General features: G+C 38.7%; 1 protein-coding gene across 2 annotated transcripts in view; it reads left to right on the forward strand.

Annotated features, from left to right (window-relative positions):
* Nucleotides 1-1,938: 1,938 nt before the first annotated feature.
* Nucleotides 1,939-13,969, forward strand: part of LOC308553742 (cyclic AMP-dependent transcription factor ATF-7) — a 91,455-nt gene continuing 79,424 nt past the window's right edge. The window contains exon 1 of one of the 2 annotated variants that reach the window (XM_081129921.1): nucleotides 1,939-2,070. The gene's annotated coding sequence lies outside the window, so the exon portion shown is untranslated. Of the gene's footprint in view, nucleotides 2,071-2,294; nucleotides 2,403-13,969 lie in introns of those variants that run through there. The other variant, XM_081129922.1, reaches the window with a different exon arrangement.

The raw sequence follows: 13,969 nt of genomic DNA on the forward strand, positions 1-13,969 counted from the left end.
GATTGAGGGTCTTTTTCTATAATTGTATTCTTTTAAGTAGAAATTGTTTTAGGGGAGAGTAGATTGGAAGCCAAGACTCCACTCAACTTTTCTCAATTTACTTCATACGAACATAAATGATTCTATGCTTCAGTGTCATCTTTGCTATCTAGAGAGAAATCACCTGGATTCTTTCTGCCTTTCAGAGGGTGCTATGAGGATAGATGAGATCCTAGGCGGGAAGTTCAGAAAGTTGAGTAATACAAAGCTGCAGAAGGAAGCTATGTGAAGGAAAAGAGATTCCATAGGATAATATTTTGAGTCAACTCTCCTTAAAATTATAAATTTTTTTAAAGTTTTTTTTAGGTTGTGATAAAAAAACCAAAAACATAAAGTTTACCATCTTGGCCCGCCAGGCATGGCTCAGCGGTTGAGCGCCAACCTAGGATCCAGGTGATCGGGGTTCGATTCCTGGTCAGGGCACATGCCCGGGTTGCGGACTGCAGCCAATCAATGACTCTCATCATTGATGTTTCTATCTCTCTCTCCCTCTCCTTTCCTCTCTCTGAAATCAATAAAGATATATTTTAAAAATAAATAAAATTTACCATCTTGGTAACCATATGAGAAAACTTTTAAAACAGTCTTTGCATTTGATGTCACCCAAAATCTCCCCAAGACAGACTGTCTCCTCATAGTTCAACTCCACCTTCTGGTTCAAAACTTACTTCTTCAAAGAGGTTTCTGAACACCAGGAGTAAATTTGCTTCCCCACTCCTAGTCACCTTCTGTCTCATTATCCTGAAACACTCTCCTGAAGTTTTTTAAAAATATGTTTTTATTGATTTTTTTACAGAGAGAGGAAGAGAGAGAGAAACATCCATGGGTTGCCTCCTGCATGCCCCCCGACAGGGGATGAAACCCAAAACCTGGGTATGTGCCCTGACTGGGCATCAAACCAGCAGCCCCTCAGTGCACCGGCCCACGCTCAACCAACTGAGCCACACAGGCCAGGACTGAACTATCTGTGTTTATTGGCTTATTAACCGTCTCTCCCTCCCCACTAAAATATAAATTATACCCGAGCAGGAACCTGGTCAGGCTTGTGTCCCCATGCATAGAACAGCGCTTTGCACATATGTCCTGTTGAGTATTTGTAAAATATTTGCTGAGTAATAAGAATAGTGCTTTTTAATTATCAAGCAGTTTCACATATATTATTTCATTTGATCATTATAAATCTTTGAGTAAAATGGGATTGCTAACTCCATTGTAGAGACTCAGAGATGCATCTCAGCCAAAGGCATAGGACTAAATGAGATAGGATCGCTGTGTTGGGAGCTTGCTTTTTTCAATATATTTACTCCAGTTCTAGGGCTAAGGGTATTTTTAAACCGCCTTGCCATTAAGGAAGTGATGACTCTGGAGGATAGTGGAAACAACATGCACATGTTTTAAAAGTTGCCAGTTCCTGCAGTTGAATCCCCCCACTCCACCCCCCCCCCACAGTCACACACACACACACACACACACACAGTGATGCTGCTCTACGTGCAAAGAAAATTCAACCACTCGATTGTTTTGGAACCCTGAATCCCCTGTGTACCTGCCTCGGGTTTTTCCTCCACTTTTTTCTTGTTAACAGCTTCAATGAGGTATAATTTTGACTCATTTTTACATTGGGCTCCTTTGAGATAATCTCCTTCCCTAGAATATTTACTTCACTTTTTGGATCTCCACTACTACAGGCACCGGTAAGGATTCCTTTTTTCTTTTCCTTCCCCCCTACATTCCGCAACCGAACACGTGTGATGTGTGTCCCGAACTCTTTCGGCCTCGCTCCCCAGACCTGCCCACTGAGAGTCTGGCCCCTACATTTTCCCGGAGCCCCGCCCCTCGGCCCCTTTCCAACTCAGGCCCGACGGATCTCGCCCTTCCTCCACCCCCGGCCCCCCCAATATCTCGCGAGAGATGAGCGCGCCTGGCCGGACGAGAGGAAAGTATCTGCTCTGCTGAGGGGGGAAAGGAGGAGCTGGAGACAGATTGTGGGACCGAGCACGGGCGGGCGGGAGGCGACGGAGCTACCAGCTGGTGAGTCCTGTTAACATTAACTAGGCCATGATGTGACGACAGTCTCCCCTTCAGCTATGGCCAGTCTCAGTGTCCCAGGCCCGGGTCTCCCCTCCCAGGCTGTGTTGGACGGGGGCGCTGAGGCGGTGGCCGGGCCCTGTCTGAGGAAGAGGGTGGGGCGTGGACTAACGCTGACCAATAAGAGAGAAGGAAGCTACGATTGGCGGTGATGAGCACTAATGGGAGATCGTCTTTACCTTATGGAGTGCCGCCCCTCTTCTCTCCCTCCTCCCGCCTCCTTCCTTTGGGGGAGAAGGCGGGGCCAGAGGCCTGAAGTGTGGGGAGAACTTGGGGGGTAAGTAGCCCCGGGGGGCACAGGGCGTGGCAAGAAGAGGGGAGTTGAATCCTGAGGGAATGGAAGTGTAGTGTGCCAAATGGAGGAAGCATGAAATGGGGTGGAATGGGGAACAGGGAGAGGTACTAAACTGGCTTTTCAAAGAGTGGGGTTAGGGGGTTGGCATTGGAAGAAGCAGGGGGTAATAGGCAGGAGGTAGGGATGAGTAGGTGAAAACATGGCATTAAGTGTGGCTGGAAAGGTAGGGAGGGGTAAATCACTGGAAATGAGAGTCATGGCATTTCGATTGAATTATAAAAAGGAATATTAGGAACTTGGTATCAGAAAAACTATAGATTTGGGGGGGAAATAAGTGAATGAGTTTAGGAAGACTTAAATACGAGTGGGTGTAGTAGCCAAAAGGCATCACTTTGAGAAGGGTATGGGGGAATCCAGAGGTGAAAGGGAAGTGTTTGAAAAGGAGACGGCTGATATATACAGGCTTTGAATCTAGGTATCAGAAGAAACTTGGGATACTGATTTAGGGCTTTTGGTGGATATGGCACCCATTCTATGACCAGCTTGCAAGAATGCTGGATAGGGGTTGAGAAGGAGGAAAAAAAGAACACTTTAATCACTTCTACTCTGATTTCCTTTTCCTCTCTCTAACTCTTCCCACATTTAATCTCTTCCTAACTCAAGGATGGGACGGAAGCAATCCCAGTTGGAGCCCCATAAGGAGTTATACGTTGCTCTGAATTGTTTATATTCTCTGACTGGGGTGTTTACTACCCAGGGCACCTCCTACCCAGATTCCCCTGTTGTTACTTTCCTAACTTTAAAGTTTGTTTTCTACTTAACGGGCGTGTTTTAGGTTCTCTGAGGGTTGTGTCATAAGTGAAGGTTTGTGGGAGTGCAGTTTTCTCGGCAAGCCCACTTGATTCCTATGTTTAAAACTTTGCAATAGCATAATTCCTGTAAAGACATCAGTCTTTATAAGCTTTCTAAGCACAGAGAAATATACTAAATTGGTTTGTTTTGTTAAATGTCTTACTTACTCATGTTCTTTGAGTTGTTAAGTGGATGGTTGCAGTTAGTTTTAGTTAGCTTATGTTATGTTTTTTAAAATGGTGTAAATAAAATGGACACATATTTCAGGAAAGTGAAAAATTTCATTTTCTTCCTTCGTGTCCAGACTCAGAAGCTAAATATGTCATAATATCTTAGTGCAAGGGTTGGGGAAATAAAACACAATTTGTACTTAAACATGGAGGATGTAAGGTAAGTAGAGACTTACGAAATGTAACATGTCTGTAAGGAAAGAAACTGAAGAAAAGTTTGGCAGCTATACTAAGTAGTCTTACCAGTTCTTAATTCTGTACAGATAAATGACAAGCCTTTGCCCTTTGTTTGATAGTTGTGTAGTATTTAATAATGAATTGAACTAATACAGCCAATTAATAACTTCTTTATTATTACATATACTTATCTTTTACATTCCTTCTCTTCTTCTTTTACTTTTGAGAAGCAAAATAATGTCTGAAATACTGTTAAAGCTGTTTTGTGAAGAGAAACCAGAATATGTTACTTTGTATTAACCTTTGGTTTTCAGCAACCATTTGAAGCTTTTTCTCCTGGCCAGGAAGTCACCCATACATATGCACCCTGAGACCAATTGATTACTGATCCTTTTAAATTACTTACTGAATTGGGTTCCAGTAGTTCACATTCAGGGCATTACTATTGGACGTTCAGACATTTTCACAGTTTGCCTGGCAGCAGCACAAAAAAATATCCAGTGAGATAGCAAAGTCCCTTGTTTTAGTCTTCTGTCCTAGAATTTGTGATGCCTTTGACTTGGGCACTGCTAAATGCAAGATTTATTTTTCTCATTAGTGTTAGCAGAAAGCTAGAGAATGCTCATCTTTAAATTTGTGAATCAAAGATTACGTCCTATGATAGATTCAGTACTGTAATTTGTATGCATTTTTGTTTATCATGGCTTTTAAATGTTAATGGATATCGTCACTATATCTCCTTTCTTTTTCCTCTCCCCACTTCCAACCCAAAATGAAAATTGTTTTTTCAACCAACTCTTAAGCTACTATTTGCCTCAAGTAAAGTCCCTGGCTCTGTCTGAACACAGCTGCTCTGAAGTTCTCACAAGTTATTGTTTTGTACATGTCAAGACTGAGTTTTTCCTAGGCTGCAGTAGGAGGGAGTCAGTGTTGCAGCAGCCTCCTATCCACGTCTGATAAGGAGGAGCCTTCTCCTTGCGAGGAAGTTTTGGGTGGAGCAAATAGCATTGCCATATAAATGTCTAATAAAGACAGCTCTTTTCTTGAGACTAGTTGGCAGGCTGGAGTATAATTGTCCCTTATTTTTTGTTAAACTAAAGTTAAGGTGCAGATGTTTCTTTGAGAAAAACAAATGCACCATTCATTAAAAAAAGAAAAGGATGAATTTCTTTTGTTGTTGGTTTCTTTGAAAATGGTACTGATTTTAGAGTTCATGAAAAGTTTTCCATATCTTTGGAGACATGTCAAAGGAAGCAAATGTTTCTCATTTTTCAGTGTTGCCTTCCTTCCCCTAACAGGCTTATTTGGGGATCAGGTATATTCATGAAATAGGAAAAGGCATCATACTTGGAATCCCCATGGGAATAGTCTTTTTTAAAAAAATACGTTTTTATTGATTTCAGAGAGAGAGGAAGGGGGGGGGGGGAGAGAGAGAAACATCAATGATGAGAGTCATTGATTGACTGCCCCCTGCACTCCCCCTACTGGGGATGGAGCCTTCAACCTGGGCATGTGCCCTGACCAGGAATTGAACTGTGACCTCCTGGTTCTTAGGTCAATGCTCAATCACTAAGCCACACAAGCTGGGGGTGAGGGGATAGTCTTTTAACTTCCAAATGCTGTAATGAAAAGATCCCCACTTCACAGATAACCCTGTTCCATTTTGGAACTCTACTTTTAGAACATTCTTTACAACTCTACTTTTAGAACATTCTTTACATTGTGCTCTTTAGTTCTGCCATCTGAAGCTACAATAAATAAACCTAATTCCTTGTCAACATGGTAGCCCTTCAAATATTTGATGATAGTTATGCCTTGTTAAGGCTTCTGTTATTGGGATAAATATACCAAGGTCTTTCAGCCATTCCTTAAATGTCATGTTTAATACAGTTCATCAACTTAGTTGCCTAAGTTTTTAGTTCTTCTTGTCTAGATCTAAATATAACATTTCAGATATAATCTGATCAGGGAAAGTGGCCTCTTTTATTTTTATTGTATTCTATACCTCTATTGTTAAAGCCTAAGATCACATTAATTTGTGTAATTGATTTTTAAAATGTAATTGAGAACTTTACATTTATCCCTGTCATCTTGTTAGTTTTGACTTATTGTTCTAGCTTGATGATGTTATGTAGCCTGTTGGGCATTCCTCATATCTTTGTATCATTGATAGATAAATTTGATAAACATGACATAAACATGACACCTATTTTTTTAAATTTATTTTTTATTGTTGACAATATTACAGATGTCGTGACACCTATGTTTTTGTTTTAGGTCACTGGTAAAAATATATAGGGGTGAAGCAATGCTATAACATCAGCACACTATCATTAGGTTGATATTAATCCATTAATCAACCTTTTGGGTAAAATTAATTTATGAATCCACCTACTGTTTTATCATCGAACCTATATTTCTTATGAAGTATTAAGAGGTGCCCTGTTGTAATCTAAATATATTCTCTTTCTGACATATGCATGAGCTCCTAGGCTAGAGACCCTGTTAAAAAAAGAAAATGAAGTTAGACATTAGTTACTGTTTTGCCATCTTATACTAATGTTTATAAATCACTGAATTACTTGCCAGTTGTTTAAAGCTATCTACTTAATAATTTATTTAATAATCTTCTTGGTAAACAATATTTCATCAGGCTATAATTTCTGGACTTTGCCTCCCCTGTCCCCTACTCCCCTATTTTTTTCAAGTATGATTTTCCCCCCCATTTCCAAGACCTCTGGTCTTGCTTCCTTTTTTTTTTTTTTTTTTTTAAGAATATAGGATGATTAACAGTGTTCCTTTATAATTGCATGGTTTTTGTCATCAGATGAAATTCTGTTTTGGAAACTATTTTAGGAAGAAACGTTATTTCTTGAACATTTTAAGTTACATATTAAAGAATTAAATTGTCTACATGCCCTGGCCAGTTTTGCTCAGTGGTTAGAGCATTGGCCCAAGGACTGAAGGGTCCTGGGTTTGATTCCTGTCAAGGGCATGTACCTCGGTTGCAGGTTCAACCCTGGCCCTGATCAGGAGCGTGCAGCAGGCAACCAATCGATGTGTCTCTCTCACATCGATGTTTCTCTCTCTCTCTCTCCCTTCCACTCTCTGAAAAGCAATGGAAAAAAATATCCTCAGGTGAGGATTAAAAAGAAAAAATTTAAATAAATAAATTGTTGTCCACATAACTATTGTATTGTAGTTTTCCATAATATCGACTTATCCGATTTAGACCTAACTTTTTATTTTCTGTTTGGAATAAAACTTGAATCACCTGTAAAAAAAAAAAATCACATATACACACACATATGTAATTGCCATTTATAACTGTAGTTTATTGGCGTGGTGGTCTAAGTTTGTCACACTATGTGCTGTAGGTGTGAAATGGTGCTACAAATAATATAGAATATCAGAAGACACCTCTAGGGACTAAGACTTTATGTTGGCAGCCAACAACTTTTCTGTGTGTTAATTTTAGACCTGATAGTTGAATTTATGTTTGAGCAATTTTTGCTGATAAATGCATTTTTAAAGCACCTTCCTCTTTTGGGGTTTTAATTTTTACTTTCGTTTTTAGAAAATTGCAAATTGTGAATGTAAATATTCGTGTGGAATAAAGTAGCATGCTGTTAGGAAATGCTTTACAGGTTCTCATCCATCTGAGATTATTCAATTATGAATTCTCCTGGAAAGTAGAGGGATGGACTTGATGACCCCTCAAGGTCCTTTCCAGTCCAAACATTCATAAATAGAAGCTCATCTCAAGGAACTTAACTATTGAAGAATCAGGAAGAAAATTGGACTCTAAAGAAAATAAAATGGTTCTACTGACCCTGTGGGAATGGATACACAAAAAGTAAGGAACATAAATGATAAGAAATAATAACTTTTGAGCCAAAAACAAAACAAAAATCAACACCAACAACAAATATTTTGCATTGGATCATTTCATGTCTTAAAATATTTTATCATGACATTTTCTCTTCAGAATTTCCCTGGTGGACACTTTCTGTTGAAAGAATGTTGTTGTTTTCTGTTAAATCATAGTATTTGACTTCCTTTCCTTCACTTGTTTGTCCTTTTGTTTAGAAACTTTTAAAATCTGAATATACTCACTACCTGTATATAACAAAGCAAAATTTAGTTCAGTTTGAAATTTAACATATACTGTTTAATGAAGTGTTATAATTCAGGAAAGGTTTTATGAAAAGATAAATTTATCTAATTTCTAAAACTTTGTAGGCAGACATCTTCTCAACTAAACCAAAGGAGAATTACTACATTAGTCTTATGAGGGATATAAGGATATAGGAGAACAAAACTCATTTCAAATACATGACTTAATTTGGTTGGCTTTTTTTCATCTTTGGTAATTTTAATCCTATATGTTCTCATATATTTGAAACCCAGCTGTGCAAAAATTTTCTCTTTTCTATTCAATACTGCATTTATCCCTAATAAATACCAATTTATAGAAGTCTAACCGGAACCAAGATTTAGCTGAAAAAGTCTCTTTTTGAGCTTGTGGCTTGGGCCTCTGTGGGAACAGTGTTGTTCTGCTGCAGGCCTACCTACTCACAAAATGCAACTTGCTTTCCTTGAGTAAAATTACTAACCCCTTATTACCTGGTATAATTCTTTTTTTTGACATAGTGGACAAAGAAGATTTATATGCTAAATTGGTCAAATCTTTGGGGCTTAAAACTTACCGTGCAATAGAAAAATTACTTTTTTTTTTTTACTTTTTTTTTTTTTTCAGATTAAAAATAGAGCATAACCACCCAGTCAGCGTAGCTCACTAGTTGAGCATTGACCTATGATCCAGGAGATCTCAGTTTGATTCCTGGTCAGGGCACATGCCCAGATTGCAGGCTCGATCCCCAGCGGGGTGTGGGGAGGTGTGCTGGGGGCAGCAGATCAATAACTCTCATCATTGATGTTTCTCTCTCTCTCTCTCTCTCTCTCTCTCCCCCCCCTCAGAAATCAGTAAAAATATATATTTTTTAAAAAGCATAACCATTCTTTTTGAAACAGGAATATGCCTTACTATGTTATAAAAACAAGATTGTTTATTGAATATAACATACGAGTGTTATAAATGATCCGTGTTGGCACCAAATTTCTTGCAAGTAATGTTTAAGCAAGCTTTATGAGAATTGAGTAATACCATGTTGGTTTTCCTTAACCAACATGGTTGGTTTTTTCTGGTACTAACATGTCTCCTGTAGCACCATTTTATTTTTATTTTTTATATGTTTTTATTGATTCTTGAGAGAGAAGAAGGGAGAGGGGGAGATAGAAACATTGATATGAGAGAGAAACATAGGTCTGCCTCCTGCACGCCCCCTACTGGGGATCAAGCCTGAAACCCAGGCATGTGCCCTGACCAAAAATTGAATGGGCAACCTTTTGGTGCACGGGACAACGCTCAACTGAGACACATCAGGCGGGCTAGCACCATTTATTTCTATTTGACATTTTTTTGTTGTTGTTAATCCTCACCTGAGGATATTTTTTCCATTGATTTTTAGAATGTGAGGGCGGGAGAGAGAGAGAGAGAGAGAAACAGAGAAACATCATGTGAGAGAGAGACACATCGATTGGTTGCCTTCTGCACTTGCCCGATCTGGGGATGGAATCTGCAAGCAGGTACCTGCCTTTGACCGGGAATTGAACCTGTGACCCTTCAGTGCATGGGCCAACACTCTAACCACTAAGCCAGGGCTTTTTTAAAAGTTTTAGTCAAGCAGTAGTTTGCTAATATTTTACACATCTATATTTGGGACTGTTGAAAGTTAATCAGTGAGCATTGGAATACGCCAAATAGATCAGTGTGTTGCCAGTATGTAGACAGTCTTAGAAAATAACTTTTTTTCTCTGGAGAATTTCTAAGTGTCTCCATGATTGCCATTGTGGGATTTTGTAGCTATTTCCTATCCAGGATTAAACTCATACTAGGGTTTAATATTAAAGTCTTATTAGGTTTGTTGTTTGCAACCTGATTAAATTAAATACATGAAAAAAAAATTTTCCCCAATTGATTTTAGAGAGCAGAAGGGAGAGGGAGAGAGAGAAACATCGATCGGCCGCCTCCTGCATGCCCCCTACTGGGGATGCAGCCGAAACCTGGGCATGTGCCCTGACCGGGAATTGAACCATGACCTCCTTCCTGGTCATGGATCGACACTCAACCGCTGAGCCACACTGGCCTGGCCAGAAATTAATTTAACCTGCTCTTTGATTGATCAATCCAGGGTACTCTCCCGTTTATGTATTTCTTAAAGTAGTAGGTCTCAAACTGCTTTTGATCTTACACCCACCCCTTTATCCTTTTAAAAATTATTGAGGACTCCTAAGAATTTTTGTTTATCTTGGTTATATCTATTGATATTTAGTATATCATAAATTAAAACAGAAAATTTAAAAACATGTATTTACTTTAAAATAACATAATTATAGTTTCCAAAAGATTTAATGGAAGAGCTTTGAATCTCTAATAAGTCTGACTTAATAGAAAACAGCTGGATTCTCATCTCTGCTTCTGCATTCAGTCTGTTACGATATGTTGCTTTAGTTAAAGTATCTGAAGAAAACCTGTGCTCACAAAGATGTGTAATAGGAAAAGGAAAGATTCTTTTTCAGATAATTATAGTCTTTATTCTTTGATACTTCACCAAATCCGAAAAGTGATAGTTTGTTAAAGGTTAGCTGTTGTGTAGAGTCTGAAACCATATCTGCGATCTTTTGATACTCTGTTACATTAAAATGCATTGGGCCCGGCAGGTTTGGTTCAGTTGGTTGAGCATAGACCCCATGCACCAAGAGATCCCCAGTTCTATTCGTGGTCAGGACACATGTCTGGGTTTCCGGCTCTATCCCCACTAGGAGGTGTGCAGGAGGCAGCCCATAGATGTTTCTCTCTCCTTCTTCCTTTCTCTCTCTAAAATCAATATTAATTATAAAACATTTAAAATGCATTGGCCTGTCTTGCCCTCTAAATAGATCTTTACCCATGTGTAATTTGAACACCCATGGACTCTCTGAAACGGTCTCAGGGATCAATAGGGATCCCTGGCCCTAGCTACTGTGGTTCAGTGTTAGAACATCGGCCTGCGCACCAAAGGGTCTCGGGTTTGGGTTCAATCCCAGTCAAGGGCATATACCTGCCTGTTCACTCCCCGCCCCCAGTTGGGGTGCATGTGGGAGGCAACCAATCTATGTCTCTCTCTTACATCGATGTTTCCCTCTCCCTTTGTCTAGCACTCGTGCTCTTTCCTCGCCCCCTCTTTCTCCCGCTCCCTCATTCTCTCTCTGAAAAGCAATGGAAAAAATATCCACAGGTGAGGATTAAAAAAATATGTATATAGGGATCCCTGGAACCGACTTGGAGAATTGCTGTCTTATAGTACCAAACTTGAAAAATACAGCTGCTTACCATATAGAAGGAATATATGCTCTCTATTTTAGTGCTTCTCAAAGGGTGTCAGAATTACCCAAGGTGCTAATTCTTGGACCCCAAAGCCAAGATAATCCAGGAGGCCAAGGAATCTGTATTTTTTACAAGGTGTCCAGGCGAATATGCTAAATATTGAGAACTATGGATCTAATTTAATCAACCTTATTTTTTTTAATATAAAATATATCTTTATTGATTTCAGAGAGAGGAAGGGAGAGGGGGAGAGAGAGATAGAAACATCAGTGATGAGAGAGTCATTGATTGGCTGCAGCCTGAAACCTGGGCGTGTGCCCTGACGGGAAATCAAACCCCTATCTCCTGGATCCTAGGTCTATACTCAATTGCTGAGCCACGCCCGGCTGGGCTCAACCTTATTTTAAGAAAACCTAATTTCTAAAATTTGAAAAGTCAAGTAAAAATAAATTAGTACTTGACTAGTCACATTATAGAAGTCCTTATTAACAAAATATACACTCTAACATTTGTCATAATTGGGATATCTTAATTAACCATGCCTTTTAATTATTAACAGTATAAGTACCAGGAGTCAGCAACTAAGGCCAGATAGTAAATATGTTAGGCTTTGTAGGAAAGAGGTCTCTGTTTAAACTACTCAACTCTGCCACTGTACTACAACAGTAGTCATAGACAACATGCAAACAATAAGTGTGGCTGTGTTCCCATTAAAACTTTATTTGTGAAACTAAAATTTGAATTTCATAGAATTTTCACGTCACAAAATATTCTTTTGATTTCTTTAACCATTTAAAAATGTAAAAACCATTCTTAGCTTGTAGGCCATATAAAAACAGGTGGCCGGCTGGATTTGGCCCATAGGCTAAAGTTTGCCAATCCTTGATTTAGACTATAACTGGATTATGAATTTAAAAATTATTATAATGAAATATACTTAATTTTAAAACTATGGACATTATTTAATTTTCCCAGACAAATAATACTCCAAGAACTTGTCGTCCCTCAAATTCATGTTTCTGGACATTTATTCATATAATAAACATAGGAAACACCTGTTGTATGTAAACTTTTGGAAATGCACAATTCAGTTAGCAGTAGTTATGCAATATGCAAATTGTTATACAACTTTAAGGAGTTATAAAATATGTGGTGTCCATTTTTATATCTTATTTGGGGTATGTGAGAACAGGTAACTTAGGATTCAGGCCAACCTCAACCTCTTGTCACATCTTTTGCCTATTTTTTTTGTAATTCTCTACGCCCGTTTTCAAGTCTGTTAGCAAAGTGCTTTAGAAAAATCTTGATATAAAACAATAAGGCTAATTAGTGTGAGGTTATATCAGTATATGTGCTTTCTAAATATTTCTTTTGGGCCCATTAATTTACCTGCTAATGAAAGAGTATATGTAAACTGTTGTTATGCTAAATAATACAGTGGAAAATGAACCCAGAATTTAGGAACAGAAATTTCAATTTCTAAATAATCTACTCCTAGTAAAACGTGAGTTTTCTTTGTTTTCTGGGAGTTCACATAACCTACATTATGGTCTAACAGTTATATGTTTATTGGAATCTTCCTTAAGTCAGTTTTCTAGATGTAATATAGATCATAGCGGCACTGAGTATCCTATGGCAAATAAAATGTTGACTCTGCTGAGGTATAGAGATTCAGTGTTTTACTCTTTGCTTAGCAGCAGCTAAATTATCTTAGACTCTGAAACTTGGTATTCGAAGTTGTGTTCTTGGAAGAGACTTGTGTATAATTTCTTTTTAATATCATAAAGTAATGGAGCCCATAGAGCTTTGATTGGATGCCTGTGTAAATTTTTTGGTTTGTTTGTAGCTGAGCTGAAAGGCATTCAGTACCTGGTAAGCTTGGTTTCAGCTCTCTTTATTCCCTTTGTGATAGATGGTTGGAGCAATTTCTAAGTGTTTAATATAAGTAATACTCATTGTTAGGGAGCATTCATGGCATTCAGAAAATGGGTCCTTGAGGCAACAAAGGACAAACTATCTTGAACTGCTTGATTTACCTTGTGTATCGATATGTTTAAGTTTCCATCATGTCTTTCTATATGAAGCTATTCACTTATAATTTAGAAAGGCTTTTTTTGGTAGTCCATTTTGAACTAAATTTGTCGATTGGTTCTGTTACTTTGTAATACAGAATGAAAAACTTTGTATGATTTGTAAATATACTGTTTAGTGCTTTAAAATAGCCCAGCAGAATCCTGGCTGGTGTGGCTGGGTGGGTTGGAGTGTCCTCCTGTACACCAAGAGGTGGCAGTTCCATCTCTGCCAGGGCATTTCCCAGAGTTGTGGGTGGGTTCTATCCCCAGGAGCAGTTGGGGCATGTGCAGGAGGCAACCTATTAATAATATTTCTCTTTCACATCGATGTTTCTCTCTCTTTCCCTTCCTCTCTCAAAAAAATCCAATTTTAAAAATGTTATTTAGAACAGTCTAGCAGATATGGGTCTCTTTTTTTGGTTTGTTAATCCTCACTTGAGGATATTTTTTCTATTGATTTTTTAGAGAGAATAGAAGGGAGGGGGAGAGACAGAGAGAAACATCAATGTGAGAGAGACACATCAGTTGATTGCCTCCTGCACGAGCCCTGACCAGGGCAGGGATTGAGTGCAGCCAAGGTACTGGCCCTTGACTGGAATTGAACTGGCAACCCTTTAGTCTGAGGGCTAGGCCCCAACCACTGAGCAAGACCAGCTAGGGCAGATATGGACCTTTTTAAAAACATATATATATATTTTTAATGTATCTTTATTGATTTCAGAGAGAAGAAGGGAGAGAAATAGAAACATCAATGATGAGAGAGAGTCATTGATTGGCTGCCTCCTGC

This window comes from Miniopterus schreibersii (genome assembly GCF_964146895.1).
Source record: "Miniopterus schreibersii genome assembly, chromosome: 2".
In the NCBI taxonomy this organism is placed as follows: Eukaryota; Metazoa; Chordata; class Mammalia; order Chiroptera; family Miniopteridae; genus Miniopterus; species Miniopterus schreibersii.